Genomic DNA, 16,435 nt, shown 5'->3' on the forward strand with positions numbered 1-16,435 from the left:
GGTTGTGTAGTCAGAATTGTCCACCTCTTGCTCAGAAATTCACTGTATTCAGTTGCATCTACAGTAGAGTCTCACTTATCCAACATAAACAGGCCGACAGAACATTGGATAAGCAAAATTGTTGGATAATAAGGAGGGATTAAGGGAAAGCCTATTAACATCAAATTACGTCATGATTTTACAAATTAAGCACCAAAGCCATCACATTGTACAACAAATTGACAGAAAACGCAGTCCAAAAGACAGTAACGTTACTGAATTTATGAATTTAGCACCAAAACATCTCAATATATTGAAAGCATTGTCTTAAAAAACATTGACTACTAACAAATTGACTACAAATAAAGATAGAATTGCATAAAGTGAACTTACAGTAGCAACATTGTTGGAAATTAAATCCATAAAAAGTTCAGTCCTTGCTGTCTACAGATACAGCTGTGGATCTGGGCAGGAGGCAAACTGTGTTGGATAATCCAGAACGTTGGATAAGTGAATGTTGGATAAGTGAGACTCTACTGTACTTTCAGTTTAGTGGGTTTTACCCACTGGGAAAACTGGTGAGAACGCCTCTGTGTTTGGAATCCTGTCCTTCCCAACTGAAAAAGTGAGAGGGATGAATTAAAACAGTCATTGGGTTGTTGTATGTCTTTCGGGCTGTGTGGCCATGTTCCAGAAGCATTCTCTCCTGACGTTTCGCCCACATCTATGGCAGGCATCCTCAGAGGTTGTGAGGTATGGGAGGTATACCTCACAACCTCTGAGGATGCCTGCCATAGATGTGGGCGAAACGTCAGGAGAGAATGCTTCTGGAACATGGCCACACAGCCCGAAAGACATACAACAACCCTGTGATCCCGGCCATGAAAGCCTTCGACAAAACAGTCATTGCTTAACTGCACTGTCTGCATTGGACTGAATCTTGCACTGAGAATAAGCAAGTCGCACAAAGGTTGCAATTACTTTCAAAGCAAAGGAAGAAGCTTCACTCCATCGTCTCTCCTCATTCCCTAAGATCTCACTTCCTTAACCTCTTGCCTTGGGTTGATCTCAGACTGCAAAGTAGTGCATCTCTCCATAATTAGCACTCGCCTCGTTCACCTTGCTGTTGCAAACAGAGGGCCAGGCTTAATTGCTGTCACCTTCGTTAGCACCTTGCACCCTCCCTTTCATTTCGGTTTAGACCTTGTCGTGTTCATTTCCAGGCAATCATGGCCCAGGAAGAGCTAAACAAGAAGCTCGCAACAGGCAAACCGGAGACGACTTTACAAAAGACACCAAATTAGTGGCAGGAGCAAGACTGGAATCTCATGATGTTCTGACATGCCCTTTCGAGGGCACGAGTGCAAATTACGATTACTGTAATGATCCAGCCACATGCCGAATGTTTCACTGACGTGGCAAAGTAAAGACTTTCTGTATATACTGTATATACTCGAGTATAAGACTAGTTTTTCAGCCCTTTTTTAGGAATGAAAAAAACCTCCTCGGCTTATACTCGGGTGAGGGTCCTGGTGGGCTTATATTCAGGTCAGCTTATAATCAAGTATATATGGTATATTTATTATCTATATATATAAAAGGGTAATGAAATTTCGGCCTAGGACAAAACAACAAAACAACACATCCCAGAAACACTAAACTTGGCAGCACAACCCCTCATCCATGCCTCTACATTCATACAACAAAAAGAAAAGAAAAATAAAGTCCTAATTAGAGGAAAAGGAATAATTGTTTTTATTCAATTGCTGCCAGTTAGAAGGCTAAGCTCCGCCCACTTGGTCTCCTAGCAACCCTCTCAGCCCAGGGGACAAGCAGAGTTAGGCCTCACTTAGGCCTCTTCCACACTGCCTATAAAATTCAGATTATCTGATTTGAACTGGATTATATGGCAGTGTAGACTCAAGGCCCTTCCACACAGCTATATAACCCATTTATAATGGACTTAATGTCAGGAGAAAACCTTTACCCTTTACCCTAACTACCACCAATTCCTCAATACTTTATTTCCCATACCACCAGACTTCGCCACAGCAACGCGTGGCTGGGCACAGCTAGTTTTTTCTATTATTATTTGTATTGTCACATTTATTATTTTACTCTATTAATTATTATTATTACATTTATTATTTTACTCTATTATTGTTGTTACTTTCACATTTATTTTACTCTATTTTTATTATTATTAATACATTTACAGTAGAGTCTCACTTATCCAACATTCACTTATCCAACATTCTGGATTATCCAACACATTTTTGTAGTCAATGTTTTCAATACATCGTGATATTTTGGTGCTAAATTCATAAATACAGTCATTACTATGTAGCATTACTGCATACTGATCTATCTTTTCTGTCAAATTTGTTGTATAACATGATGTTTTGGTGCTTAATTTGTAAAATCATAACCTAATTTGATGTTTAATAGGCTTCTCCTTAATCTCTCCTTATTATCCAACATATTCGCTTATCCAATGTTCTGCCGGCCCGTTTATGTTGGATAAGTGAGACTCTACTGTATTATTTTACTCTATTTATTATTACATTTATTATTTTACTGCTTTTATTATTATTATTACATTTTCATCTTCTTCAAGGTAAATGTGCTTATGTATCCTTTTGACATGAAATAAAAATATATCCTTTTAATAATAATAGAGTGAAATAATAAATGTAATAATAATAAATAAATAATACAGGAAAATAATACATGTAATAATAAATAGAGTAAAATAATGAATGCAATAATAAGATCAGAGTGAAATAATAAATGTAATAATAATAATAATAATAATAATAATAATAATAATAATAATAAATATAGGAAAATAAAACATGTAATAATAAATAGAGTAAAATAATAAATGCAATAATAAGATCAGAGTGAAATAATAAATGTATTAATAATAATAAAAATAGAATAAAATAAATGTAATAGTCGCAACAATAGTAGAGAAAAAATAAATCTAATAATACCAATAATAATAGAGAAAAATAATAAATGTACCATATATTCTCGAGTATAAGCTGACCCAAATATAAGCCAACCATGATCCTCACCCAAGTATAGGCCGAGGGGGGCTTTTTCAGTTTTAAAAAAAGGGCTGAAAAACTAGGCTTATACACGAGTAGAGTCTCACTTATCCAAGCTTCGCTTATCCAAGCTTCTGGATTATCCAAGCCATTTTTGTAGTCAATGTTTTCAACATATCGTGATATTTTGGTGCTAAATTCGTAAATACAGTAATTACAACATAACATTACTGCGTATTGAACTACTTTTTCTGTCAAATTTGTTGCATAACATGATGTTTTGGTGCTTAATTTGTAAAATCATAACCTGATTTGATGTTTAATAGGCTTTTCCTTAATCTCTCCTTATTATCCAAGATATTCCCTTATCCAACATTCTGCCGGCCCGTTTATGTTGGATAAGTGCGACTCTACCGTAGTAGCAACAATAATAGAGAAAAATAATAAATGTAATAATACCAATAATAATAGAGAAAAATAATAAATGTAATAGTTCCAATAATAATAGAGAAAAATAATAAATGTAATAATACCAATAATAATAGAAAAAAATAATAAATGTAATAATACCAATAATAATAGAGAAAAATTATAAATGTAACAATACCAATAATAATAGAGAAAATAATAAATGTAATAATACCAATAATATTAGAGAAAAATAATAAATGTAATAATACCAATAATATTAGAGAAAAATAATAAATGTAATAATACCAATAATAATAGAGAAAAATGATAAATGTAATAATACCAATAATAATAGAGGAAAATAATAAATGTAATAATACCAATAATAATAGAGAAAAATAATAAATGTTATAATACCAATAATAATAGAGAAAAATAATAAATGTTATAATACCAATAATAATAGAGAAAAATAATAAATGTACCATATATTCTCAAGTATAAGCTGACCCAAATATAAGCCAACCAGGACCCTCACCCGAGTATAAGTCGAGGGGAGCTTTTTCAGTCTTAAAAAAAGGGCTGAAAAACTAGGCTTATATTCGAGTATATACAGTACATGGTAAGATGGAAGGAAATGGTAAGGCGGTAGGAAAATGAAGAAGGTCACATTCTAAGGGGATAAACAGAGGCTGGATGGCCATCTGTCGGGGGTGCTTTGAATGCGATTTCCTGCTTCTTGGCAGGGGGTTGGACTGGATGGCCCATGAGGTCTCTTCCAACTCTACTATTCTATGATTCGATGATTCTATAAACTCAAAGGCATGGTCTTGAGTTTCCAAGATTGGGTTTTGACCTTGTCTTTTGGAGGTCTCTCTCTTCTACAGTGAAAATAACAACTGGATGGCAATGAAGAGCAACAAAAGTCTGATGATGTATCAGAAGACATCATAATAGCAGCAAGAAGAGCGAGGGAGCCTAGCTGGGTGTTATAGCCAAGGAAAGATAGCAATAATGACTAATTAAACAGCCCGATCACTCTAATAATCAGGCTCGGTGTTTGGGAGAGGAGAGCAAGAGAGAAGCAAGCCGGGAGCTCTTTGAAGCAATTCTGTTTGTTCATTTGCAATTCTGAAGGGGTTTGGCGGAGGGAGGAGGCGAGAGCCAAGCAATCCTAAACAGCTGTAATCTAAATTACCATTGTTTGAGGAGTGGCACAAGGGATGAACGAGCAAAGCAGGTGAGATCCTTCCCCACAAGCTCCTGCCCTCCATTTATTATATGTTATTGGTTCAAGACTCCTTGGCATCGCTCTGGAGACGAAGGCAGACAGACAGCCACATTGAGGAAGGCGCATGGCTAGGATGCTCCATTTCAATGGGACCAATGCACTTGGTAGATGCCCCAGCACTCACATAAGCAATAGTGATGGAATATTTATATTTTTATATTGTTGATATAATATTTATATTTTTATATTGTTGATGTCCGGGCTTGGCCCCATGTAAGCCGCCCCGAGTCCCTCTGGGGAGATGGGGCGGGGTATAAAAATAAAATTATTATTATTTTATTATGACACAGCAAACAAGATAGATATGCTGGATTTCGTATCACAGAATCACAAGTTGAACACTTCCCAAGTGTCTAGGACTGTGTGATGTATTTTCGGATGATGCGCGCAGATCCCAGCAAGGTGGCCTTTTGCAGTTGGCAGACCATTATTATTATTATTATTATTATTATTATTATTATTATTATTATTTTATGACACAGCAAACAAGATAGATATGCTGGATTTCATATCACAACACTTCCCAAGTGTCTAGGACTGTGTGATGTATTTTCGGATTATGCGCGCAGATCCCAGTCGGGTGGCCTTTTGCAGTTGGCAGATCGTAATTTTGTCAATGTCTATTGTTTCCAAATGCCGGCTGAGATCTTTTGGCATGGCACCAAATGTGCCGATCACCACCGGGACCACCTGCACTGGTTTCTGCCAGAGTCTTTGAAGTTCAATCTTGAGGTCCTGAAAGCGGCTGAGTTTTTCCTCTTGTTTTTCGTCAATGCAACTGTCACCTGGGATGGCAACATCAATGACCCAAACCTTTTTCTTTTCCACAACTGTGATGTCTGGTGTGTTGTGTTCCAGAACTTTGTCAGTCTGGATTCGGAAGTCCCACAGTATCTTTGGTATCACTTACGCCAAGTGGGTGTAGAAGGTGGGGAAGACCCTCAGCTATTGGCCAATCTTAGATAAGACAAAGGCATATATTCTTTGTTTGCTGCGACATGCTTTTGCATTTGTAAGCCACCCTGAATCCCCACAGGGAGTTGGTGCCTTTCTCCAGAAAGTTCCAAGGAGAGAAGAAAGCTCAGAACAAACAAGTTAGGTCATTGGTATCACTTATGCCAAGTGGGTGTGGAAGGTGAGGAAGACCCTCAGCTATTGGCCAATCTTAGATAAGCCAAAGGCGTATATTCTTTGTTTGCTACGACATGCTTTTGCATTTGTAAGCCGCCCTGAGTCCCCACAGGGAGATGGAGGTGGGATATAAGAATAAAATTATTATTATTATTATTATTATTATTATTATTATTATTATTATTTAGCGACGGCCATTTGCATAGTATTTGCATACCCCCAGAATCGGACACGACTGGACTTAATGTATGGGAAACTATTCAATTGTTGGAGAACTTCAGCAGTAGCCTAAGACAGTAACATCTATCTTTCCTGTCTTCTCTTGCTCCATTTGCAAAGTTTACTTCCCTCCATATTTTCCTTTGCTGTTTTTTCCCTGCCTCGCCGCAAATTCAATTTGCAGCTCCCATTACGAAATCTTTAAATTTGATTGAAGAGCTCGGGAAGGCTCGTATGAACTTTGACTTCATTAAGTTCAATTAGTTTTGGGAAAGTGTTATTTCTCTCTCTCCCTTTTTTTGGTGACAAAATTAACATTTGAGTAATGAAGTTGAAACGGTGTCTAATTAGCTCATTAAGCAATCAAACTAATCAAATGAGGGGGCTTTTTTTTTTGGACTTGATTAACTCATTAGGTCCAAGGCACCATGTGACGGCGGCCGACCAATGGCAAGTTCGGGAAGGAGAGAACCAGCGAAAAATGGGATATCTGCTCATGAGTCATGCGTTATCAGATCATTGGAGAGCAATTTCAGTTCACATGATAATAAGAATAGTAATAATAATAAAAAATAATCCAGTTCAAAGCAGATAATGTGGATTATCTGATTTGATAATATGGATTATATGGCAGTGTAGATCCAGCTTCAGAGAGATGGTGAATCACATCTGAATTTAAGTCAGGATTTCAAGAAGCTAACTACACTGCCATTATAATGCAGATTGAATTGGATTATATGGCGATATAGGGCTCACAGCCATATATAGTCTACATTATCTGCTTTGAACTGGATTATATGGCAGTGTGGACTCATATAATCCATTTTATAACCCATTTTATCCATCATGGTGATGCTTGCATTTATTACCTCATTTTTATATAGTAATGATGGTAGTATACTGTATTCTGTGTTTTAATTGTAATTGAATTATTTACATTATTTTTATATATGAATTTACCCTCATATGTTTGCAAGTCTCTGCAAATATTTATATAAAGAGAGATGCCTGGATAGATATGAATATATTCTTACTTACCTATATATAGGGCTTGCAAATATTACAGGGGGAAAATGAATACACAAATATATATATATATATATATATGGCTTGCAAATATTGTAGGGAAAATGCACACACACACACGGGATTTGCAAACGTTTCAGGGGAAAATGCATATGTGAAATTAGTATCTATAATTATAGATCTATATCTTGCTCTGCATTGTTTTTATAAGCATTAAATGCCTGTTACTATGTTGGAAGCCGTCCTGAGTCCTCATGGGGAGATAAGGTGGGATCAAAATGAAGTTATTATTATTATTATTATTATTATTATTATTATTATTATTATTATTATTATTATATTGTTGATACCATATTGTTTTTGTTGGCCCTACTTTTCCACTTATAGGGCTAGTTTATTGTTTTTCTTTGAAATACGGTAAATATTCAAAAACATTTAACCTACTGATGCCTCGATTAATGAAATTTTATTGGTATCTATTTTTATTTTGAAATTTATCCGTAAATGCTGCATTTCCCACCCTCGGCTTATACTCGAGTCCAGGGGTCCCCAAACTAAGGCCCGGGGGCCGGATGCAGCCCATCGAAGCCATTTATCCGGCTCCCACAGCACAAGGGCAGAAGGGGGTTGGGCTAAATGGCCCATGGGGTCTCTTCTTCTCTTACAACCATTATTATTATTATTATTATTATTATTATTATTATTATTATTATTATTATCATCATTGAGGCTGGGTGGCCATCTGTCAGGTATGCTTTGCTTGTGCTTTTGGTGCACAAAGGCAGAAGGAGTTGGACTCAATGGCCCAAGGGGTCTCTTCCAACCCTCTTTTTTATTATTATTATTATTATTAAAATTGAGGCTGGGTGGCCGTCTCTCAGGGGTGCTTTGCTTGTGCTTTTGGTGCACAAAGGCAGAAGGGGGTTGGATTCAATGGCCAAAGGGTCTCTTTCAACCATTATTATTATTATTATTATTATTATTATTATTATTATTATTATTATTATTATAAGTATGACACAGCAAACAAGATAGATATGCTGGATTTCATTTCATAAAATCACAAGTCGAACACTTCCCAAGTGTCTAGGACTGTGTGATGTATTTTCAGATAATAATAATTTGAATTATGGACTGGCCCCTTGTTTAAAAAGTTTGGGGACCCCTGCTCGAGTCAATAAGTTATCCCAGTTTTTTGTGGTAAAATTAGGTGCCTCAGCTTACATTCGGGTCGGCTTATACCCGAGTATATACGGTATTATTTATTATTATTAACACACTGCGCCATCAAAGGCTTCTATGAATCTATGGTGCGGAATTAATGCAGCTTGACATCACTTTCTCTGCATGGAATCCTCGGAGTTGCAGTTTGGTGAGATTTTTAGCTTTCTCTGCCAAAGAATGTTTCTACCTCACCAAACTTCAAGTCTCATTACGCATTGGTTCTGAATGGCGGGAGGCATTTAGGTTCGGCGTGTAATGCACTCTGCACCAGCTCAACAGAGTTCATTTCTCAACTTTTTTATTACTCCAATCCTCCTTCAAGCACAACATTTAAGTGCCAGGAGAAGGAGAGCTAAAGCTGATAAGGTCTAGATGCTTTGCTCGGAAGGTATTCAGGCATTCAACGAGATTAGACTTTTGTGCATTTTTAAAACCCATGGTTTCCCTAGCAACCTGCATCAAATACAGCTTGATGTTCAATATTGCTATCCAATTGCTATAAATTACCGATGGGGAATGATTGTATCTCGTCGGTTTAAATATTAGGTTTGGAAGCATTCATCCTTCATCCACCCCATTGAACAGGGGAAATCAATTATGAATCGCCTTCCAAATATTGGGGCAAGTCAAATATGCAAAGTCAAGAGGCAAATGTTACGATCTTGAGATCGATTCTTCAGCAATAACCATCAAATTCGAAAGATTAGCAATTGTCAAATCTCAGCGATCGACTATTGGCGCCCATCAGATGTGAAAAATCTTTTTTATACACGCCATTTTAATATGTAACACAATAAAAGTAGCTCTAATAGTCATAATACAATAAGCATACAATTTGGATTGAATGGGATACAATCACTTACAGTAACGACCCGAATGGATGCCGAAGCTGAGTAACAAATGAACAAGAAAAAATGAGAATGATAATTACGATAATGAAAGCCAAATATTGAAGTCAAATGTTGCTGAGCGCCGGAAACTTTGAATTGTCTGCATTTGTGAAACAGCTGATTGTGCAGTTTTCCAGTGAAAGATTTTGCAATAAATGTAAAGTTCAGTGGAGAGAAGGGTTGGATTTATTTTGGATTCATTTGAAATATACTCCAAGCCCAAGATGCAGGGAGAATAGGGAGGAAATTAAGGAAATAAATTCATAACTAGGGGTGCATCGATGACAAGGATCCCCAAAATAAAGCCCACATGTTAGATGAGGCCCTCCAAAGTTATTTACCCAGCCTCTGCCCTAAATGACTTGAAGGCACACAACAATAACAAACCTAAATAATACGAGGGTTGAATGAAAAGTAATGCCTCCACCTTCGTAACTTCTCAACAGATGGCAGTCCTGGTATGCGGCTGGTACTGGCTTGTTTAGTAGACTCTCCTCGACAGTGAGTTCCATTTGGCAGGAAGCCTTAGCATTGAACGGTTGTGTTGTTAAAGTGCGAAGTATGGAACCCTGTGGAAGACTTAGCATTGAACGGTTGTGTTGTTAAAGTGTGAAGTATGGAACCCTGCGCAGACATGGAAGCCTTAGCATTGAACGGTTGTGTTGTTAAAGTGCAAAGTAAGGAACCCTGTGCAGACGGGGAAGCCTCAGCATTGAACGGTTGTGTTGTTAAAGTGTGAAGTATGGAACCCTGCGCAGATGGGGAAGCCTTAGCATTGAACGGTTGTGTTGTTAAAGTGTGAAGTATGGAACCCTGCGCAGACATGGAAGCCTTAGCATTGAACGGTTGTGTTGTTAAAGTGTGAAGTATGGAACCCTGCGCAGACATGGAAGCCTTAGCATTGAACGGTTGTGTTGTTAAAGTGCGAAGTAAGGAACCCTGTGCAGACGGGGAAGCCTTAGCATTGAACGGTTGTGTTGTTAAAGTGCGAAGTAAGGAACCCTGCGCAGACGGTGAAGCCTTAGCATTGAACAGTTGTGTTGTTAAAGTGCGAAGTATGGAACCCTGCGCAGACGGTGAAGCCTTAGCATTGAACAGTTGTGTTGTTAAAGTGCGAAGTATGGAACCCTGCGCAGACGGTGAAGCCTTAGCATTGAACGGTTGTGTTGTTAAAGTGCGAAGTATGGAACCCTGCGCAGACGGTGAAGCCTTAGCATTGAACAGTTGTGTTGTTAAAGTGCGAAGTATGGAACCCTGCGCAGACGGTCAGTCAATGCAACTTCAGCAAAAAGTTGACAGATCGATTCAGGATGATCATAGTATCACTCAGAGAGAAATTTCAAGCATCATCGGTATTTCACAAGAATGTGTGGGTCACATTATTGCTTTGCTTGGCTATCGGAAGAACTGTGCATGATGGCTCCTGTGGGACGCTGGTTGCAGAAACAGAGTGTCGACTTCTTCTGTGATGGCTTCAGAAAACTTGTTCATCGTTGGCAGAAATGTATCCAATTGTCTGGTGATTATGTGGAAAAGTGAATAAGAAAGGTAAAGGTTTTCCCCTGACGTTAAGTCCAGTCGTGTCCGACTCTGGGGGTTGGTGCTCATCTCCATTTCTAAGCCGAAGAGCCGGCGTTGTCTGTAGACACCTCCAAGGTCATGTGGCCGGCATGGCTGCATGGAGCGCCGTTACCTTCCCGCCGGAGCGGTACCTATTGATCTACTCATATTTGCATGTTTTTGAACTGCTGGGTTGGCAGGAGCTGGGGCTAACAGTGGGCACTCATTCCGCTCCCGGGATTTGAACCTGGGACCTTTTGGTCCACAAGTTCAGCAGCTCAGCACTTTAACACACTGCGTCACCAGGGGCCCTACAGACTCCTATTTATGCATTGGCTTTTTTAGCCGTGGCATCACATTGTTGGCTCATGTTTAAAGGTAAAGGTTTCCCCTGACGTTAAGTCCAGTCGTGACCGACTCTGGGGGTTGGTGCTCATCTCCATTTCTAAGCCAAAGAGCCGGCGTTGTCTGTAGACACCTCCAAGGTCATGTGGCCGGCATGACTGCATGAAGCGCCGTTACCTTCCTGCTGGAGCGGTACCTATTGATCTACTCACATTGGCTTGTTTTCGAACTGCTAGGTTGGCAGAAGCTGGAGCTAACAGCGGGCGCTCATTCCGCTCCCGGGATTTGAACCTGGGACCTTTTGGTCTGCAAGTTCAGCAGCTCAGCACTTTAACAACACTGCGCCATCACCAGGGGCCCAATAAATGTAATAATACCAATAATAATAGAGACTGCATGAAGCGCCGTTACCTTCCTGCTGGAGCGGTACCTATTGATCTACTCACATTGGCTTGTTTTCGAACTGCTAGGTTGGCAGGAGCTGGAGCTAACAGCGGCCGCTCACGCCGCTCCCGGGTTTGAACCTGGGACCTTTCGGTCTCCAGCTCAGTGCTTTAACGCACTTCGCCACTGGAGATCCTTTGGCTCATGTCTAACTTGTATTAAATGTATTAAACTTTAAGGTTTCCACCTGTCGGGTTTAGTTCTCCTTAAACAGCTCAAGGCAGAAGAGCAGGTCGGCAAGGAGTAAGGTGGCAAAACCAGTAAAGATCTGTATGCCGCATTCCTTTTTTTTAAAACACAGCGGCACGGCTACTTCCTTTGACACACACTTCAAGAAATAACAAGCTCCGACAAGCCGGTACGTGGCGGCTAAATGGGTCATTCTCTGCCACTGTGTTTTAAGAGTAGTATGAAGAATAATACCATTCCACCTGGTTGCGCAATGATTTTGGCTCTCCGTTTGGAAAACTTACAGGGAGACAAACGCACACTGGAGATCTGGAGATTAAATATTTGAACCCAGGTTGCTGCAGAGCATGAGAAAGGTTGCCTTGCCTAGCGTTAGTCATGACTTGCAGCAAAGAGAACCACAGTAAGAACGACCTCATAGGAAAAGAATTGGAAAGTTTCTCTTTGGACAACCTTGTTCCGGGACTCAAAGACTTTGCCTACACTGTAGAATTGATGCAGTTTGGCCCCACTTTAATTGCCATGACTCAGGAATCTTGGGAGTTAGGTCCTTAACCTTCTCTTTAAAAGACTGCAATTTCCAGTATTCCATAGCACTGAGCTGTGAAAGTTCAAGTACAGTAGAGTCTCACTTATCCAACACTCGCTTATCCAACATTCTGGATTATCCAATGCATTTTTGTAGTCAATGTTTTCAATACAGTAGAGTCTCACTTATCCAACATAAACGGGCCGGCAGAGTGTTGGATAAGCGAATATGTTGGATAATAAGGAGGCATTAAGGAAAAGCCTATTAAACATCAAACTAGGTTATGATTTTACAAATGAAGCACCAAAACGTCATGTTAGACAACAAATTTGGCAGAAAAAGTAGTTCAATATGCAGTAATGCTATTTAGTAGCACCAAAATATCACGATATATTGAAAACATTGACTACAAAAATGTGTTGGATAATCCAGAACCTTGGATAAGCGAGTGTTGGATAAGTGAGACTCTAGTGTATATCATGATATTTTGGTGCTAAATTCGTAAATACAGTAATTACTACATAGTATTACTGCGTATTGAACTACTTTTTCTGTCAAATTTGTTGTATAACATGATGTTTTGGTGCTTAATTTGTAAAATCATAAACCAATTTGATGTTTAATAGGCTTTTTCTTAATGCCTCCTTATTATCCAACATATTCGCTTATCCAACATTCTGCCGGAACGTTTATGTTGGATAAGTGAGACTCTACTGTAGTATCAAACTGGATTAATTCAACAGTGTAGATGAATGCTTAGTCCAAAAGAAGAAACTCTCATAACCCTTTGCTTAGCCTATCTCCATAACAATTCTGTTTTTTGACCATTTTTTGCATCAGTTGCACTTTTCCTGGTTAATTTGATATTAACTCAGGGCCTCTCCCATCCCAAATTGATCTCCAACGAAACTGCAGCACTTTATCTGGTATTTTGAGTTTTACAACTTTTATAATGTGCGCTTTATTTAGTATATTATCGTAACCTCGCTGTTTTTAATTCCATGTTTTATTAAGTGTGTTTTTATTTCTAGAGGTTAATGTCTAAATTTTATAATTTGTGTATGTTTTTGCTCATTGGTGTATTGTATATGGTTAATGTTTTTATCTGGTATTATCTGTGAGCCACCTCAAGTCCCTTTCGGGGGAGATGGAGGCGGGGTATAAATAAACGTATTATTATTATTATTATTATTATTATTATTATTATTATTATTATTATTATTATTTTATTATGACACAGCAAACAAGATAGATATGCTGGATTTCGTATCACAAAATTACAAGTCGAACACTTCCCAAGTCTCTAGGACTGTGTGATGTATTTTCGGATGAAGAGTGCAGATCCCAGTCGAGTGGCCTTTTGCAGTTAGCAGATCATGATTTTGTCAATGTCTATTGTTTCCAAATGCCGGCTGAGATCTTTTGGCACGGCACCCAGTGTGCCCATCACCACCGGGACCACCTGCACTGGTTTCTGCCAGAGTCTTTGAAGTTCAATCTTGAGGTCCTGAAAGCGGCTGAGTTTTTCCTGTTGTTTTCCGTCAATGCGACTGTCACCTGGGATGGCAACATCAATGATCCAAACCTTTTTCTTTTCCACAACTGTGATGTCTGGTGTGTTGTGTTCCAGAACTTTGTCAGTCTGGATTCGGAAGTCCCACAGTATCTTTGCGTGCTCATTTTCCAATACATTTGCAAGTTTGTGATTTATTTCAGGCTTATTATTATTATTATTATTATTATTATTATTATTATTATTATTATTATTTCAGTAGTTTAATTCAGAATGACCAGGCTATGGACTAGGAACCCTTCCATCAATAGGATCACAACCCATGGTATTGGGAGAGGGGGTTCTGGGATTTGTAGTCCATAAGATAATGTCCAGATTCCTGGTGGAAATTATATCATTCTAAACTGACTTAAACTGACTTATAAGGGCACATTGTTTCAGTTGCAATGTGCAATGTTCTCATTCTCTGGAAGGGAGTGGAAACATAGAGTGCGTATACAACAGGCATGGGCAAACTTCAGCCTTCCCGGTGTTTTGGACTTCAACTCCCACAATTCCTAACATCCAGTAGATATAAAGTGTAGAATTAATCCTACTTACCATCACATATAGTATGGCTCAATGCTATCGAATCATGGGAGTTGTAGTTTGATAAAGCACCAGCATTATTGAGGCTAAATAACATATAGCACTAATAATAATAATAATAATAATAATAACAACAACAACAACAACAACAACAAAAACAACAACAACTTTATTTATATCCCGCCCTATCTCCCCAAGGGGACTCAGGGTGGTTTACATGGGGACAAGCCCAACATATACCATATACCATATACATCAATATAAAATACACAGTATAAAATAACATTATATAAAATACATTAAAAATCACAATAAAACAACACAACTTCAACAGGGTAAAAAGCATAGCAATTAAAAGAGGTGATATCATGACATTTCATGACTACAAGTCCCATGATCTGGTAGCATTGAGCCATAGCTGTTAAAGTGGTGTCAAACTGTGTTAATTCTACAGTATAGTTGCACCCATATAGCAGTTGAAATTAAGTTGGTCTGAAACTCCCAGAAGCCATTGACAGCATAGACAATGGTGTGGGATGCTGGGAGTTGTAGTTCAATGACAATTTTTCTCTCCATATTGACATCTTCCTGGATAATATGATATCTATTTGTCTCCGTCGTCTATAAATCCACCCCTGGATATGCACCCCCAAAACCGAATGGAAAAGAAGCATGGTTCTGCCTTATGAAATGATCCTCTTTTTCCAAGGAAATGATTTATTTCTTGTTCAAATCTGCATGCGGTAGAACAAAACATTTTAATAATAACAACTCTCCTCTTGGATGTAAATACAAAATTTGACGGTGCTAGAGAGCCCCTTTGTGGATGGAATTGGAAAAACAATGCGTCCAGTATTATGTTTCTCCTGACCATAATTCATTCATGGTGAAGAGTTAAATATTTGTAGCACTAATATGTCAGCCTTTTACTGTTGAGTCTCTCATTATAAAATGCGAAAATACAATGCTAGGAACTCTAGTTTAGTGGTCTAAAAAGTCTGTATTACAGATACAAAGTTTCCTCAAGACTTCTTGGTTAGGATTATGACTAATCCAAGTCTATGTCTACATTGTGGATGTACTCAAAGAGGAAGAAAAGAGCCCTAGGGACTCATTTCTTTCACCTTGGTGGATGCCCTGCCAATGTACACAGAGGAAGAATCTGGAGAATGGTACAGAAGAGTAGTTTGGTTGTGAGCTTATGACTCAAACATGACTCAAACGTAACCAAAGCCACATTTGTTCTCGGTAAGCCATGTTATTGCATGTGGCTTGCCATCTGCATGGACTTTTTCCATCAGTCAATGCTCTGTCAGTGGAAAATTGAAATCCATTTCACCCTTTACTATGGGATTTGTAGTTTGAGAGGCATTTTGAACATTCATCCCAAGAGTTCTAGTGCTTCCCTAAACAGTAAGCTTTGGGATTGCATCAGATGTTACAAATATAGTGATCAGGTCTGAGGAAATAAGGGGCCGGGCTGTGGCACAAGCTGGTGAGCAGCCTGCTGCAATAAATCACTCTGACCATGAGGTCATGAGTTCGAGGCCAGCCCGTGACAGGCTGAGCACCCGTCAATAAAAAAATAAAAAAATAGCCCCTGGCAACCCGAAAGATAGTTGCGTCTATCAAGTAGGAAATAAGGTACCACTTATAAAATGGGGAGGCTAATTTAACTAATTTACGACGTTGAAATGAGGAAGTGCCGTCACAGTGGATGATGAAGCAGCGGCTCCCCCCTGTGGCCAGAATCGAACATCCCCTCAGGAGAAGGTTAAATTGCCTCTGCGTCTGTCTCTGTCTCGGTTCTATGTGTATATGGGCATTAAATGTTTGCCCTATATGTATATCATGGGATCCGCCCTGAGTCCCCTTTGGGGTGAGAAGGGCAGGATATAAATACTGTAAATAAATAAAATAAATAATTCTCCCTCTTGAGCAGGAGCCACACCCACCCCTCTAAGCCACGCCCCTTTCCAGTAATACTGAGTAATACTTTTTCTGGAAAAAGGGCAGTAGGCCAAATAAGTTTGGGAACCACTG

Source organism: Anolis carolinensis, unplaced genomic scaffold (genome assembly GCF_035594765.1).
Source record: "Anolis carolinensis isolate JA03-04 unplaced genomic scaffold, rAnoCar3.1.pri scaffold_10, whole genome shotgun sequence".
Lineage (NCBI taxonomy): Eukaryota > Metazoa > Chordata > Lepidosauria > Squamata > Dactyloidae > Anolis > Anolis carolinensis.